Source organism: Bubalus bubalis, chromosome 3, assembly GCF_019923935.1.
Source record: "Bubalus bubalis isolate 160015118507 breed Murrah chromosome 3, NDDB_SH_1, whole genome shotgun sequence".
Taxonomy (NCBI): domain Eukaryota; kingdom Metazoa; phylum Chordata; class Mammalia; order Artiodactyla; family Bovidae; genus Bubalus; species Bubalus bubalis.
This window is the reverse complement of record NC_059159.1, coordinates 164,631,755-164,648,171: the sequence shown is the minus strand read 5'-3', so window position 1 is coordinate 164,648,171 and position 16,417 is coordinate 164,631,755. Positions and strand designations below refer to the sequence as shown.

The following is a 16,417-nucleotide window of genomic DNA, read 5'->3' as shown; positions in this document are numbered from 1 at the left end:
TCCGCCTGCCAATGCAGGAGACACAAGAGACTCAGGTTTGATCCCTGGATAGGGAAGATCCCCTGGGGAAGGAAATGGCAACCCACGCTAGTATTCTTGCCTGGAAAATTCCATGAACAGAGGAGTCTGGTGGACTACAGTCCATGGGGCTGCAAAGAGTCAGACATGACTGAGTGACTGAGCACGCACACCCATGTTAGTTCTCATCCTGGGCAGGACTGAGAGGGATGGTGGGAGACTATTTCACCACACTACTTAGAACAGCGTGACTTAAAACTGAAGAACTGTCTATTTCTAGAACTTCCATTTAATATTCTGTGCTTAGTCACTCATTTTGGAGAAGGCAATGGCAACCCACTCTAGTACTCTCGCCTGGAAAACCCCAGGGACGGAGGAGCCTGGTAGGCTTCAGCTATGGGGTTGAGAAGAGTCAGACACGACTGAATGACTTCACTTTCACTTTTCACTTTCAGGCACTGGAGAAGGAAATGGCAACCCACTCCAGTGTTCTTGCCTGGAGAAGCCCCAGGGATGGGGGAGCCTGGTGGGCTGCCGTCTATGGGGTCGCACAGAGTCGGACACGACTGAAGCGACTTAGCAGCAGCAGCCGCAGTCACTCATTTGTGTCCAACTCTTTGCAACATTATGGACTGTAGCCCGCCAGGCTCCTCTGTCCATGGGATTCTCCAGGCAAGAGTACTGGAATGGGTTGCCATGTCCTCCTCCAGGGGATCTTCCCAAGCCAGGGATCAAACCCAGATCTCCCTCATTGCAAATGTATTCTTTACCATCTGAGCCACCCCATTTAATGTTGCAGTGGCCAAAAAGTTTGTTTGGGTTTTCCTGTAACATCTTACAGAATAATGTTATGGAAAAATCCTAACAACCTTTTGGCCAGCCCAATGTTTTTGGATCGCAGTTGACCACAGGTAACTGAAATTGTGGAAAGTGTAACGGTGGGTAAGGAGGCTGGGGTGGGGGATGGGATGGACTATTACTAAGTCACTTCAGTCGTGTCCCCGACTCTGTGCGACCCCATAGACGGCAGCCCACCAGGCTCCCCCGTCCCTGGGATTCTCCAGGCAAGAACACTGGAGTGGGTTGCCATTTCCTTTTCCAATGCATGAGAGTGAAAAGTGAAAGTGAAGTCTCTCAGTCGTGTCCGACTCTTAGCGACCCCATGGACTGCAGCCCACCAGGCTCCTCCGCCCATGGGATTTTCCAGGCAAGGGTACTGGACTGGGGTACCATTGCCTTCTCCGATTATTAACATTAATGCTGGAGAAAATGAAGAAGGTCCAGTTCACTATCTCACTTCCAATATATTGTCCCAAATGATATCAGCTTCTGGGTGTCCCTAGGCCACAACAAGGAGGACCAGAGCTGGAAGCCCCAGGGGGATGTGATGGGTCGAGCCAGGGTCCTCTGATGTCCCACCAAGCAGTCCCTGTGGCCTCAACCGCCTCAGGGAAGTGGGACCCACTGGCTCTGACCTCCCGGTTCTGAAACTCCAGATGTCCTCACTCCGCAGGGCAGGCTTTAAAATCTATTTTAAGGATGAAGGACAGTAGAGCAAGGCTTATGAGTCCCCCGAGACAGAGTGACCTGCCCTTGGAAGCGAAGAGAGTGACTTTCTAGCCAGAGAGAGGCCACCAGGTCAACCTGACTTATGAGCTTCATTCCAGACACAGCAAGCACAGCTCGGGCATCCAGACCGAGTGTGGGGGCTGCTTTATGTGAGACCCCACTCCTGGGACCTGGCCACTCAGGGAAGGGGACTCACTGCCCCAAGTCACAGCTTCCCTCTTCCCCTGAGAACGTGGCCCTGCTGGTTCATTGGTGGGTGCGTGAATATTTGCAGGGGGCTTACTTTGTGCTGGGCCCTGGGCTGAGTCTGGGGACACAAAGGATGCACAGATGTGGTCCCCCTGCTCCCCCGTCAGGACACAGGAAATACACACACCCACGTGAAGGAATTACAGCTGTGGACTGTGAAGAAAGCAACCCAGGAATGTGACTGAGAAAACCTGGGGGGTGACTGTTGCCTCCAGGATGGTCAGAGAAGAATTCTTCAAGGAGGAGACAGAGGATGAGAAGGTACTAGGGGCAGGGGCGAAGATGCTCCCGCTTTTCTCCTTCGCAAGGTCCTGTGACCTTGCAGCTCTTCTCACTAAAGTCGCACAGTCTATTTCCCCATCTTGAATCTGGGCTTGGCCATGGACTTGCTGTGGCAATAGCTTTCAGGAGACCTGACCGACACTGAGGCTTGAAAACATGCTTTCAGGAGTTTACCTTCCCCCGGACTCCTGCCTTCACCCCCAGCAAGCCTGCTGGAGAGGTGCAAGAGACACATGGATGAGAGTCAAGTTGTCTCAGCCTTTGTAGCCAAGGCCAGGCTAGACCAGTCAACAGCCTTCGAATCACCTTCATGGAAGGGAACCCAGCCAAGGTCAGCAGGGCCACTACCCAACCCACCACTGACCAAAGATGCATGAGAGGCCCCAAGCAAGACCAATCAATCCCTAACCAGACCAGCAGGGCAATTTGGCTGTCTCACTGCCTCCTAAGAAAACATGGATTTTTTTTTTTTAAAACAAGAACTCCGTTTTTTATTTCATCATTTCTTGCATTTGAAGTACTCCTCGATGACATCCTTGGCCCGAGATTCTTTGCTATAGTCCTTAACCACCACACAACTGCAACCAACCACTTGACGAGGTTTTCCCTCTGTCAGTTTTACAGAGGCCGACCCATTCCCCGAGTTTCTTGTTGTTATCAACCTCGATAAAGCTGATTTGATGCTCATCACAAAGGGCCTCTACCAACTTGACATACGTAGGCTCATCACAGTTGGACACAAGCACACGAGGATGGGCTTGGTGCTTGTCTAAAGCCTTGGCAGCTTCGTGAATTCCACACGCTGGAATTCCATCGTGGATGAGGGCGGTCTTCAGCACCTGTTGCAAAGCAGTATTAACGTCCATTACACCTCCAGCAGCAAGTCCTTCCTTGGCCACGGAGGTGGGTTACCGGTAGAGCCAAACCTTGAATGCACCCAAGCCGCGGCCTCTGCGCGGCTCCGCGGTGGCAGGGAAAAAGGGATGATTATTTTTTTAAGTCACTAGGTTTGGGGATGGTTTGTTACCTGGCAACAGTTAACTGATACAGGGGGAGAGCATTCCAGGCCACAGAAATCGTATTTACAGAGGCTCAGAGGCAAGGAAAGAGCTTCATGAGTTGAGAGAAACAAAAAAAGCCAGAGCACCTGAAATGTGATAAAAGGACCAGGTGGGAGAGAGAAAATGAGATCCAGGAGGTGGGTGGGAGCCAGATCCTGCACAGCCTTGATAGGGGCTTGGGTATTTTTCTAAGTAGAAAGGGGAGCTAGTGGAAAGTTGTAAGAACGTGGTGGAGCAGGGTCAGAGCAAGCATGTACTGGATTTACTCTCAAAACTTCCCTCTGGCTGTTCTGGAGGAAATTAATTAGAAGGAGCAACAGAGGAAGTTAAGAGCCCACTTGTAGGGTTCTTCCCTTTGCAAAGTAGGGGCTGGTTACAAAACCTCAGAAAGTAGGCATACGGGGAAACTGAAGCTTAGGCGAAGGGACAGAAATGAGTGGGATGCAGCCTAAGAACTGCTTAAGGGGAAATTTATAGCTTCAAATGTTTGTATTAGACACAAGATAGGTTTCAAATCAATTATCTAAGCTTCTACTTTATGAAGCTTGAAAAACAAGAGCAAATTTGAAGGACTTAAACAACCTGATTTCACACTGTAGTGATTAAGGCAGGGTGCTACTGCGAAACTACTGATATAAAGATCAATGGAAGAGAATAGAGAGTTCCCAAACAGACCCAAACACACAGGGCCAGTTGATTTTGACAAAAGTGCCAAGATAATTCAAGAAGGAATCAATATAAAAATATAAAGAACTTGACATTTACCTTGTGCCATATACAAAAAACTGATGTGAAGTAGATCATAGACTGAGGCATAAAAGCTAAAATTATAAAATTTCTAGAAGAAAATATAGAAGAAATTTGTTCAACCTTGGATTAGGCAAGAATTTCCTATAAAGGACACAAAATGCAATAAATGTAAACAAAAAAGTCTTAATTGAACTTCATCAAAATTTAAACTTCTGCTCTTTAAAGACATTGTTAAATAATAAAAGTTAACCACCAACTGGGGGAAAATATTCATGATACAATGTTCTGACAAAGAACTTGTATCCGAAATATATAAAGAACTCTTTGAAATTAATACCAAAAAGATAAACCATTTTTAAAAATGTATTTGAACAGACACTTCACAAAAGAAGATACACAAATAACCAATAAGCACATAAGATGCTTGACGTCATTTGTCATTAGAGAAATGTAAGGGCAAATGACAGTGAGATGCTAGTCACCAGAATGGCTAAAACGAAAATTACTGACAATATACCAGGTGCTGACAAAGATATAGAGCCACTGGAATTCTCTTATATTGCTGGTAAGGATAGAAAATGATTCTTTGAAAACAGGTTGACAGCTGCTTATCCAGTTAAGCATGCATTTACCACATCACCCAGCAAATCCACTCTAAGTATTTATCTTAGAGAAATAAAAACAAATGTCCTCATAAAAACTTGTTCATGGATATTCATAGTAACTTCATCTGTAATACCCCCAAATTGGAAATAATCCAAGTGTCAATCAACTGATGACTGTGTAAACAAACCGGCATATCCACACAATAGAACACTGATCCACAGTGAACTGCTCATACGCACATGTGGATGAATCTCAGAAATGTTACACTGACTGGCAGAGGCCAGATACAAAATACTACATACTATAGTTATACTCGGAGAAGGCAGTGGCACCCCACTCCAGTACTCTTGCCTGGAGAGTCCCATGGACAGAGGAGCCTGGTGGGCTGCAGTACAAGGGGTCGCTAGGAGTTGGACACGACTGAGCGACTTCGCTTTCACTTTTCATTTTCATGCACTGGAGAAGGAAATGGCAACCCACTCCAGTGTTCTTGCCTGGAGAATCCCAGGGACAGGGGAGCCTGGTGGGCTGCCGTCTATGGGGTCGCACGGAGTCGGACACGACTGAAGCGACTTAGCAGCAGCAGCAGCAGCGTAGTTATACTAAGTCACTTCAGTCGTGTCCGACTCTGCAACTCTATGGACTGTAGCCCTCCAGGCTCCCCTGTCCATGGGATTCTCCAGGCAAGAATATTGGAGTGGGTTGCCATGCCTTCCTCCAGGGGATCTTCCCCACCCAGGGATCAAACATCTCTTAGGTCTCCTGCATTGGCAGTGGGTTCTTTACCACTAGCACCACCTAAACAAAAATTGCTTTTTTTCCCCTGTATTTCTTAACTCACTTTTAGAATCAGTCATTATATTAGCTAAACATCATGATCCCCAAATATACATCAATGTCTGGAAAAGGCAGATCTAATCTATAGTGACAGTAAGCAGACCAGTGTGGACTGAGGCCAGAGGTGGCAGACATTGTCAGTGAAGGGTCATGAAGGAACTTTTGGAGGTGACAGTCATGTTCTGTATCTTGATGATGGTGGTGGTTACAAAGATGTATAAGGAAAGAAGGAAAACTTTCGTCTCTCAGTCATGTCTGACTCTTTGTGGTCCCATGGACTGTAGCCTGCCAGGTTTCTCTGTCCATGGAATTCTCCATGTAAGAATACAGGAGTGAATAGTCGCTTCTCCAGGGGATCTTTCCAACCCAGGGATTAAACTAGGGTTTCCCGCCTGCATTGCAGACAGATTCTTTACTGTCTGAGCCACCAGAGAAACCTGTCAAAACACATCAAAATATACATTAAAATGGGTGTATTTTATTGCATGTAAAGTGATATCTCAAAGTTACTTTTTAAAAGAGTTCTTTAAACCTTTGTGGACGTATTTGTTAGAAAAAGTGTTTGTTGGCATTATTTCATAAAATTGCATATCCTACGACCCAGAAGTCCCAGTCCTGGGTATAGACCCTAAAATCTGAGTGCATGTGTGCTCCAGGAGACAAAACAGAAAGTTTATAGTGGCATAGTGAAAATGTCTATTGGCAGGAGAATGAATAAATAAATGATGTCATATGATTAAAAAAAAAAACTATACTCAAAGAAAGTTAATGAACTGCAAGTATACACCCCAATGTGGCTGAGCCTCACAAACATAATATTGAGCTGAAGAGGCCAAGCTCGCACAAGAATATGTGCAGGTGATTCTATACACAGCAAGGTCAAAAAAGTGGGCAAATGAAACTCCATGGTTTGGGAAGTCCTCTGTAGAAACAACACTATAAAATAAAGCAAGAAATGACCAGAAGATCAGCACTGACTCCAGTGGGATGAGAAAGACACATAGGGGGATCTAGCTTCTGACTATGCTCTAAATCTTAACCTGGGTGGTACTTAAGTTGGTGTTTGCTTTATAATTATTTGTTAAACTGTACATATATTTTAGGCACTTTCTTCTGTGTATAAATATTCTAGAATTTAAAAATTCATAAACAAAGTAAGACAAGAAAGAAAGTGATGAGAAATATGCAGACGGGAGAGAAACTGTCTGGGGAAATCAAGGAAGACTTCCTGGAGGAGGGGTCTGTTTAGCGGATGTATACTGAGAGTCCTCCACATACCACACTCATGAAGACAGATGTGAACAAAGACACACTCTTCTTGTCCCCGTGGAATGTACATTCCAGAGAGGGAGATGGCCAGGAATCAAATAGCACACCATAAAAACATAACCAACAGGGCACCTTGGGGATCTTGAGCATCGTAATGGCCTTGAGGGTAAAGTCCAGGGGTCCTGAGTTCTGAAGAGTGAGTATGGTTTGCTTGGGAATGATGGGTAGGAGGAATTGGGGGTGGCAGCATCAGCCCCAGTGAAGCTTCTCAAGCAAAAGAGAGCTTGGCCCCAGAGAACTGCCAAAAAGCTCACACGATCATGCAGAGAATCCTTGAGGAAGCGGCATGAGATGAATAGCATGGAGAAATGGAAGAAGATATTCGAACTGGACTTTGAAGAGTGGATAGGAGTTCACCAGGCAGAAACAATCCTTCAAGAAATCCTTGAAGACTGGGATTTTGTGTCTTGCTCACCTATGCCTAGTACGTAGATGTGCTCAGTAAATAACATGCTAATTTATCTTGGAAAGTAAAAAGTCAGAGAACAGAAGAATTGAGAGATTATAAAATTAGGGCCACTGGCCTTGGCCTCAGATAATGGGGATACAGCCGTTTCAGGGCTGGGGGAGGGAGTTTGCTTAGCATCCTGGGCTCTATCTCATCTGTCAGCAGCTTTAGCGGTCCATGAAATGAGCAAGAGAGGAAGGAAGAGCTGGAATGGAAAACTCTGAGAGACAAGCCATCTACTCCTGGAAGCAGCTGACAGGCTGGCCGCCACCACCACCACAAAACTGGCTTGCAACGCCTCTTCCACACCCCCACCTCGAACCTCAGGGTCTCATGAGGGTGACGGCAGCAGGGCCTGGGGACACTGGAGCCAGACGCAATCAGAGTGAGCAGCCGCGGCTGCGGTGGTTCAGGAATCTGGTTGTTAGTGGGCAGCGGAGGGAGCCTTGCTGTCTCCCCTGTGTTTACTTGGCTCCACAAAGGGGCTGGAAATTTGATCTCCGTGGGGACCGGGCCCTGGTCAGCCCCGGCCCAGAGTCTCTGACGGAGCCGTGGCCTCTCAGAGCTGCTCAGAAGATATTCTCTTATCTGTGAAACGGAGACCAGAAAGCAGACAGAGGCAGTTATGCCCAGTCATAACTGAATGAGAACAGCCCCCATAGATGGAGGGCTTATAACACGTCAAGCACGGGGCCAACCATTTCGAGGAAAGTGTTCTTGTTTATCAGTTGGGGAAACTGGGCCTCAGAGAGGGCAAGGAACTTGTCCAAAGTCACACAGAGCTAGAGTCGGGTTGAGTCCGGATCTGCCCAGTTCCAAAATCTGTGCGCCTAATCACCTCCGCATCCTATCTCCAAGGGTGCTGTTCATCAGACGTCTGGGATGCTGGACACCCAGGCGCTCCAGCCAGATGCTCCTCGGAGATCTCCATCCATGGTGCCCTCCCCGCTACGACTGATCCTGGGTTCAGGGACTCCGTCCTCACCTAGCCTGACCACCTTCCCACAGAAAGTCTCCATCTCCTGCTGTCCTCTCGGATCTCAACTTCCTTGAGTCCCTGCACCCCTGCCCAGGCTTCTCACTGCTTTGGATGCTTCTGGAATGGTCTGCAGACAGCAAATTTCCAACAGCAAGAATTCCTCCTCTGAACCAGCCATCGAGGGTAAATTCATGAGGATTGGGGCTGGCCGGTTGCCCCTAGAACCCCCACCATACGGCACAGCACCTGACACAGAAGAGGAATGCAGAAGGTGCCAAGCTCGGACATCCAGCCTGGGAACACGTGGCACCTTGAGGAAAGACGGTTCTGCCGCTTGATGCCGTGTGGCCCCGGGCATGGGACACAGCCTCTCTGAGCTCACTTCTTTCTCCCCGAAACAGTGAATGTATTATTTCATTCATGAATTCCATGATCTTGTGCATGCAAAGGGCTTAGCACTCAGCAGGTGCTCAATAAATATACTACATCCTGGATTTGAACTTTGAAAAAAATTTTTGGAGGGGGGCCTTTGATTGGTTTTCAGACTCTCTTCCAGCTTTGTGCTATGAGTTTCTGGGGAATGGGTACCTGGGACTGATCCTGGAGTTAGGGACATCTGTTCTGTACCTAAGAACCAGGTACCCATTGCCAAGATACCCAGCACGGTACTAGGAATATGGCCGATATGACTAATTCCCTTGTTGATTTGAAAGCTTATCTTCCCCATATTTCTGCCTTTGAGTGAAGCTTCTGTGGATTTCTTTAAGTCTTGTTAAACCTGTTTACAACTTCAGGCTGAATCCCTCTCAGAGTAAGTGATCCGAGTGCTTTATCTGGTTAAACTAGGTGTCTAACCTTAAGCCTTCTTGCTATAATTCCAGCCTATTTTCTCACACTCCATCCTGACTGAGGTGGTAGCAGCTATTCTTTGTCCCGGAGAGATCACGTGCCCTAAACAGGAAGAAAGCGCCCCCCATTCCCATTCCCAACCCAGGAACCTTTCCTACCGGAAATTTCTGCACCGTATTGCTTTCCTATTCTTTGATGCAATAATGCTTCCTTGGGCTAGTCATTCCCCCACCGGGCCTTTTAGGGGAATACTCCTGAGCCTTCCCAGCTTGGGGAATTCCAAGGATGTCGAGCCAGACATCCAGGGCCCTCCCCACCACCCAGGAGCCTAGCCCTGGTCCTTTCTTGTCTGGATGGCGGAAACAAAGGTCCCCTCTGTGGGTTGGTGGCACAATTGGTCCTAACTCACTATCTCCTGCTCCCAGGCCCCTGGGCCCCCACCATGGAGCTCCCAAGATCACTGTCTCCCAAGAAGGGATCCCCCTGGCCAGCGCTGGAGAGTAGAAGGGTCAACTTTTCTGCATAAAGAATGCCAGGGGTACAGTGGTCACCAAGCCTCCAGCCCTCCCCTGTCATTCTTCCTGGAATTTTGTGCCCATTTCCTGTGTCACCACCTGTGACCCTGAGCGCAGAATATTCCTTGTGAGGTGACCACAGCAGCAGGGCCAGGGCTCTTGATGAAGAAAACAAAACAGTGTTGATTCAGCACGTGTGCGTGCACACACACACACACACACACGCCACACACCCCACCTCCATATGAGTTAAGGCCAGCACAGTGGCCTTCTGGGTCTGCGGCCCTTCTTAGCACCCCCTGGCTCTTAAACCTCATGACCCAGGCCTGGAAGCTCATCAACAATTCCCACAACCCTTCCCAAAAACTAAAATTGAGTCACAGCATTGAGTCCTGGAGCCAAAAGTCATCTGTGCTCCTTCTCAGAGTAGGAAAATCCTCTTCCAGTGCCTGTTGACGGGAGTCTCTTGACTTATCAAGGCATCTTACCCCACTGCTAGACAATCTGGAGACTGCCTGGAGGAGGACGAGGAGCAGGACCACGGGGTCAGAGAGGCCTGAGCTCAAACCCAGAATTGCTAGCTGTGTGACCTTGGGGAAAGTCTCTGAGCTTCTCTGAGACTCCATATTTTCATCTGTACAATAAAACATTGGCCTCATGGAACTTCAAATAGAACACTTCCATCTGTATATAAAACATTTGCCTCATGGAATTGATGTGAGAATTACATGAGAGGATATATGGAAACCTGAGTGTCAGCTGCGGTCTCCCCCTCCGCCACCTGTGATAATGCAGCAGTGACCATCATTGCAACAACCTCTGATTCTACCGAGAAATCAGTGTCCCGGACAGTGCGCTGAGCCTTATGTGAGTTACGTTATTTAATCGGCCTCTAAGGTAAGCACTGAGACTGCCACCATTCCAGATGGGGAAGCCAGCACTTGGAGAAGTATGTGTAACCTGCCAGGGCCCCACAGGCAGAAAAGGTAGGGCTGGAATTTAGACCCAGGAAACCTAAACTGGGAATCTGCTTACTTAACCACTGTCATACACGCCTCTTCAAACCTGCTGACGGTAAGCGCTCAGTAAGTGCTAGTCATCATTAGGACTATAATTACTGGATGGCCAGGAATCTTTCTTTCCAGCTGAAGGTCCTCTCCAAGATTTCAGCACGAGGGTTCTGCCTTCCTGTGGTCTCCCTGCTTCCAAACTCCTCAGAGCTGATTCAGTGCGGATCATTCACGAGCTGCAGGAGAGCTGTCTCAGTTCCTTGGTGCAATTACTGGGATGCAACACTGAGCCCCTTCCTCCCTCGCTGGCCAGGAAAGACTCACTCCCCCAGGCACGTGGGAATGTGCCCTAGATTTAACGGGAAGATGGAATGTGGGAAAATGTACACACTTCTGAACACAACTTTATACTGAATATTTGACATCAGTGTTTTTGAACATCCTTTTTCTCCCCTACCCCACACCTCCAAGAATTTTCCCCGCTCAGTTTGCTTCATAGAGCCTCGGCCACCTAAGGGCCCAGCGCTCGACACACAAGGGTCTCCTCTCTCCTCCTCCCATCCCACACCCCTCCTCCTACCCCCAACTCTAGTCGGTCAGGGATAGGAATTCTGCTTCCACCAGCCCTTCATCCCAAACCTTCCCATCTTCCCATAGATGGAGGGGCTTTCTAGTTAACTAGACCCACCCTTTTCCAGCTTCCCAGGTGACTCAGTGATAAAGAATCCACCTGCCAAGCAGGAGACACAGGTTCAATTCCTTGGTTAGGGAGATCCCTGGGAGAAGGAAATGGTAATCCACTCCAGTATTCTTGCCTAGAAATCCCATGGAAGGAGGAGCCTGGAGGGCTACAGTCTGTGGGGTCCCAAAGTGTCAGACACAACTTAGCGACTAAACCAGCAACCACCACTCTTTTCCAGGGCAGTGGGGCCTTTGATGGGTCTTCATTCCTTGGCAACATAACCATAACAGCACAAGGAAATTCTTCCTTGGATTAAGTAGGAATAAGCCTGTTTTCCAGTAATGATCTTAAAATATTAAAAGTCTCAGTTAGTTCAGTTCAGTTCAGTCACTCAGTCGTGTCTGACTTTGCGACCCCATGAATTGTAGCACACCAGGCCTCAAAATCTGTCATTCAAAGTGCCGCTAAGTGGTTCCCATGGTTATCTATCAGATCAGTCGCTCAGTGGTGTCTGACTCTTTGCGACCCCATGAATTGCAGCACGCCAGGCCTCCCTGTCCATCACCAACTCCCGGAGTTCACGCAGACTCACGTCCATCGAATCAGTGATGCCATCCAGCCATCTCATCCTCTGGCGTCCCCTTTTCCTCCTGCCCCCAATTCCTCCCAGCATCAGAGTCTTTTCCAATGAGTCAGCTCTTTGCATGAGATGGCCAAAGTACTGGAGTTTCAGCCTCAGCATCAGTCCTTCCAATGAACATTCAGGACTGATCTCCTTTAGGATGAACTGGTTGGATCTCCTTGCAGTCCAAGGGACTCTCAAGAGTCTTCTCCAACACCACAGTTCAAAAGCATCAATTCTTCGGTGCTCAGCTTTCTCAGACCTTGGTAATTATCTTGCCTAGATTTTCTGCGAGATACAACCAGCCCTCACTGCTTGGACCATCCCATGCAGAGTGGGACATTTAGTGCTTTGTACCCTCTGTACCCCAACAGCATCCTGCCTCCATCATTGTGACAACCAAAAATGCTTCCCCCACATCACCAGAGCCCCCTAGCTCTTACTCATGCACAAGCATACAAGTGTGTACACACATGTATACACACATTTACACACACACACACACACAGTGCAGAATCACTCCTCCCTTTCTTCATGAAGAGTAGAATGTGCCATCCCAATATATATCTCTGGTATGTCAATTATTTTGAGTTGTAGGCACTTACTATTACTACTACTAAGTCGCTTCAGTCGTGTCTGACTCTGCACGACCCCACGGACTGCAGCCCACCAAGCTTCCCCATCCATGGGATTCTCCAGGCAAGAACACTGGAGTGGGTAGGCACTTAAAAGGCAGCAAATGCGGGGACAGACTTCCTCTGAACTCTCCTTATCTGCCTCCAGACAGATCATGCAAAAGGAACTAAAATACCATCAATGTCCTCCCCTGGAGTGTCCTCAACAGGGCGAGGGAGGCAGATTGAATCTAGACACGAAGAGACTAGAAGTCAATTCCACAGCCACGCAAGCTCCATCAGACTGTCACACGTCCAGTCTATTCTTCTAGGAGTCCATTCATCTTCCCTAAAACTCATTTCCTCTCCTCTAAGGGAGCTGCATCCTTCCTCCTCTTTCCCTATTAAGTCGGTGTTTCAGTCTGAGCTCTAGACCACCTCAGGGAGTGACTCTTTCTGGCTTTGGCTGCTGCGTGCCCGAGGGATACATGTTCATAAACTTCTGTTTGTTTTCCTCTTCTCAATGTCTTTTACGACAGGGGTCTCCGCTAAGAACTCAGAAGGGTAGAGGGAACATTATTTTTCCTCCCCTACCTACATACACCTGGGCTCAAGAGGCAGAGAGAGGCAGACCGCTCAGCCTGCGGTCACAGTCACAGAGCTAGTGAGGCTGGAAAGCTGGACTCTACCTCCAGAGGGAGGGCCTGGCCCAGGAGAATGGCCCCTCGCCGCAGAGGCTGAGGCCGTTCTGCTCCCAGGCCAGGGAATAGGGCCCCCCTCATTTCCTTCTGCTCCAGATCTCTGCAAACCCAAGTCCTTGGCTCCTCTAGAAGGGCCAGCAGGGCGCCAGGCAGACAGTAGCAGAGAAAACCTCAGCCTCTCACATGCTGAGGACTCACGGGTTCTGCTTGGTTCCCAGTAAACCATAAATATCGACGTCAAATGAGGTTAGCAGGAGTGCTGGCCCCAAGGCGGGGAGGGGAGCCAGCCAGACCTCAACCCAGCAGCTCTCTGGAGAGGCAGTCTTCCACCTCGCAGCCTGGACCCCCAGCTTCCTGCAAGCCTGGCCATGGAATTCCAGCTGTCGGCTGCCCAGACATAGAGGGTGGGGGGCAGCGGGGGCGATTTCCATAATCCAGAAGCTGAAGTGTGCCAGTAAGCAGGGCTTTCCAGACTTGGGGACACACCAGGCCAAAACACACAGCTCTGGGCCCACTTAGAGACATAGCACCTGGAGGATGGGGCAGAGGGCAGGCCCCCTAAAGGCGGGCAGGGACCTCCGTTCACCTCTGAACCAGCCCTGGTTGTGACCCTGCAGGGTAACCCACTGCATCCCCATTTCACAGATGAGTTTATCCTAAGTGTTCTTGGGGTGTGGGAGAGGGGTCTGTGGCTTTAAACACTGAGATTAGGGAGGCAGAGGATGAGGGGAGGGGGAGGGAGAGGAGAGGGAGGGGCTTCCCAACTGGGAAAGAGGAGGGTCTGCAGGGAGGCTGTGAGGATGTCTAGGGAGGCTGAACCCCAGACTCCCCAACTTTCCCAACCCCCATCCCCAAGGAAGGAGGGGTAGGGGCTCCTCTGGCTAAGTGGACAGAGGCAGAGGGAAGGAACCCCAAATGATACCAAATTTCCCACTGGCCCACTTTAAAAATCAAGACAAATTGGACAAACATATCTAAGTTTGTGGTTGTATATATCTACCTGCTACTCTAAAAATTTTTGGAAACTGTGGTATATGTTGACTGTAGTAGATATCGTAGCTAGATTATGTAGCCTGTGTTCTCCCTGTAATACATTATGAGTCTCTCCTCTATTATGGAATACACTTTTAATTAATTTTCTGAGATACGATCCACATAGCATAAAATCCATCCTTTTGAAATGTGCCATGCGGTGGTTTTTCTATACTCACTATGCTGCACCGTCATCACCGTTATCTCATTCCAGAACATTTCCATCAGCCCCAAAAGAAGCTGGTACCTGTTAGTGGTTAGTCCCAAGTCTCCCCTTCCCTGATCTTCTGACAACCACTAATCTACTTTCTATCTATGGACTTGCCATTCTGTATAAGTCATATAAATGGAATCATAATGAATGGGATTATGTCTGACTTCTTTCACTTAGCATCATGTTTGCAAGTTTCATCCCTGTTGCAGCGGGTAACAGTACTTCCTTTCTATGACTGAATAATGGCTTATTGTATGGATATGCCATATTTTCCTGGTCTACTCATTCATTGATCAACATTTGGATGGTTTCCATTTGGGGGATATTATGAGTAATGCTGTTTTGAGCATCTGTGTACGACAAGGTTTTGTGTGGACAAATGTTTTCATTTCTCTTGGATATATATGTAGCAGTAGAATTGCTGGGTTATGGTAATTCTATATTTAGCTTTTTGAGGAGCTGCCAGACTGTTTTCCACAGTGGCAACACCATTTTACATTCCCATCAACAATGTAAGAGGATTCCAGTTTCTCCACATCCTCACCAACACTGGCTATTTTTCTCTTGTTTCTTAAATTATAACCATTGTGGTTTTGATTCTCATTTCCCCAGTGACTAATGATGTTGGACATAAATATGCTTTTAAATTGTGATTTTAGTGGCTGTATAAATTCCATGGTAGACGACTATAATGTATTTTTTAATTGGCTACTATTGAGTTTATTTTAATTGGCTACTATTAAGTGTTCCTATTTTTCTAATTCATGTACATACATATAAGCTGCCTTTTTTATCATAATTATCTCTGATGCAATTTTGTTCATTCACTGAATAGCTATCTAGTAACCCAAGCCTGTTCTAGATGCTTTTATATGGTGCTGATCAAAACAGGTCCAATACCTCCTTCCTGGAACATACTGTCTGGTGATTTGGTAAACAATCATGCAAAGAAGTTTATCATTACAAAGGCTGATGGGTATTATTAAGGAAAGGTACAATAGGCACATGTAAGAGGACCCTGTCATTCGGAGCAGGAGGCAGGTGAGGCCTAGGGAGGGGGAGTTAGCCAGGGTCAGGTAAAGAGTCTACCTGTAACGTGGGAGACCCGGGTTCCATCCCTGGGTCGGGGGAGAGCCTCTGGAGGAGGGAGTGGCAATCCACTCCAGTATTCTTGCTGGGAAAACCCCATGGACAGAGGAGCCTGGTGGGCCAGAGTCCATGGGGTCACAAAGACTCGGACATGACTGAGCAACTAACACAAGATGGGAAGGCAGAGGGAAGAGCGTGAAGCCCCCTCGCTGGGAAACGGCTCTGCCTGTTTCAGCAACTAACAGCAGATGTGAGCGTCTGGCAGACATGAGGAGGAAGAGCAAAGCGGGTGGGGTGGAAGGAATCCATGTGGAGAGGGGATGGACCACACTGACTGATAGCCAGTTTCGGGATGGCTAAATACACAGACAATTGTTTTCTTTCCAATTGTGTCCATTCAAATAGCAAAGGAGAGATGGTGAGAAGAAAGGAGTAGGGGAGAAAGGATTTCTGAAGACAGCATACTTAAATGATTCTTGCCCTATTTGTCCCTGTGCCAGCCAGGCTGGTACAGGAGATCCAACCAGTCCATCCTAAAGAAGACCAGACCTGAATATTCTTTGGAAGGACTGATGCTGAAGCTGAAACTCCAATCCTTTGGCCACCTGATGCGAAGAACTGACGCATTGAAAAGACACTGATGCTGGGAAAGATTGAAGGCGGGAAGAGAAGGGGACGACAGAGGATGAGATGGTTGGATGGCATCACCGACTCAATGGACATGAGTTTGGGTGAACTCCAGGAGTTGGCAATGGACCGGGAGGCCTGGCGTGCTGCAGTCCATGGGTCGCAAAGAGTTGGACATGACTGAGCAACTGAACTGAACTGATCAGCCAAGCTGAGTAATCCTCAGTGGCCCAGACACTTCTGTCCCCTGCCAGGTCCATGCCCAGACCATGTGCTTGAGCAGCGTACTCCTGGGCCACCACACACTACAATGAGCCATCCTTTGTATCCCAGC

The 16,417-nt window shown here is 48.1% G+C and overlaps 1 pseudogene; it reads right to left on the bottom strand.

Annotated features, from left to right (window-relative positions):
• Nucleotides 1-1,283: 1,283 nt before the first annotated feature.
• Nucleotides 1,284-3,026, bottom strand: LOC102401315 (annotated as a pseudogene).
• Nucleotides 3,027-16,417: the final 13,391 nt, after the last annotated feature.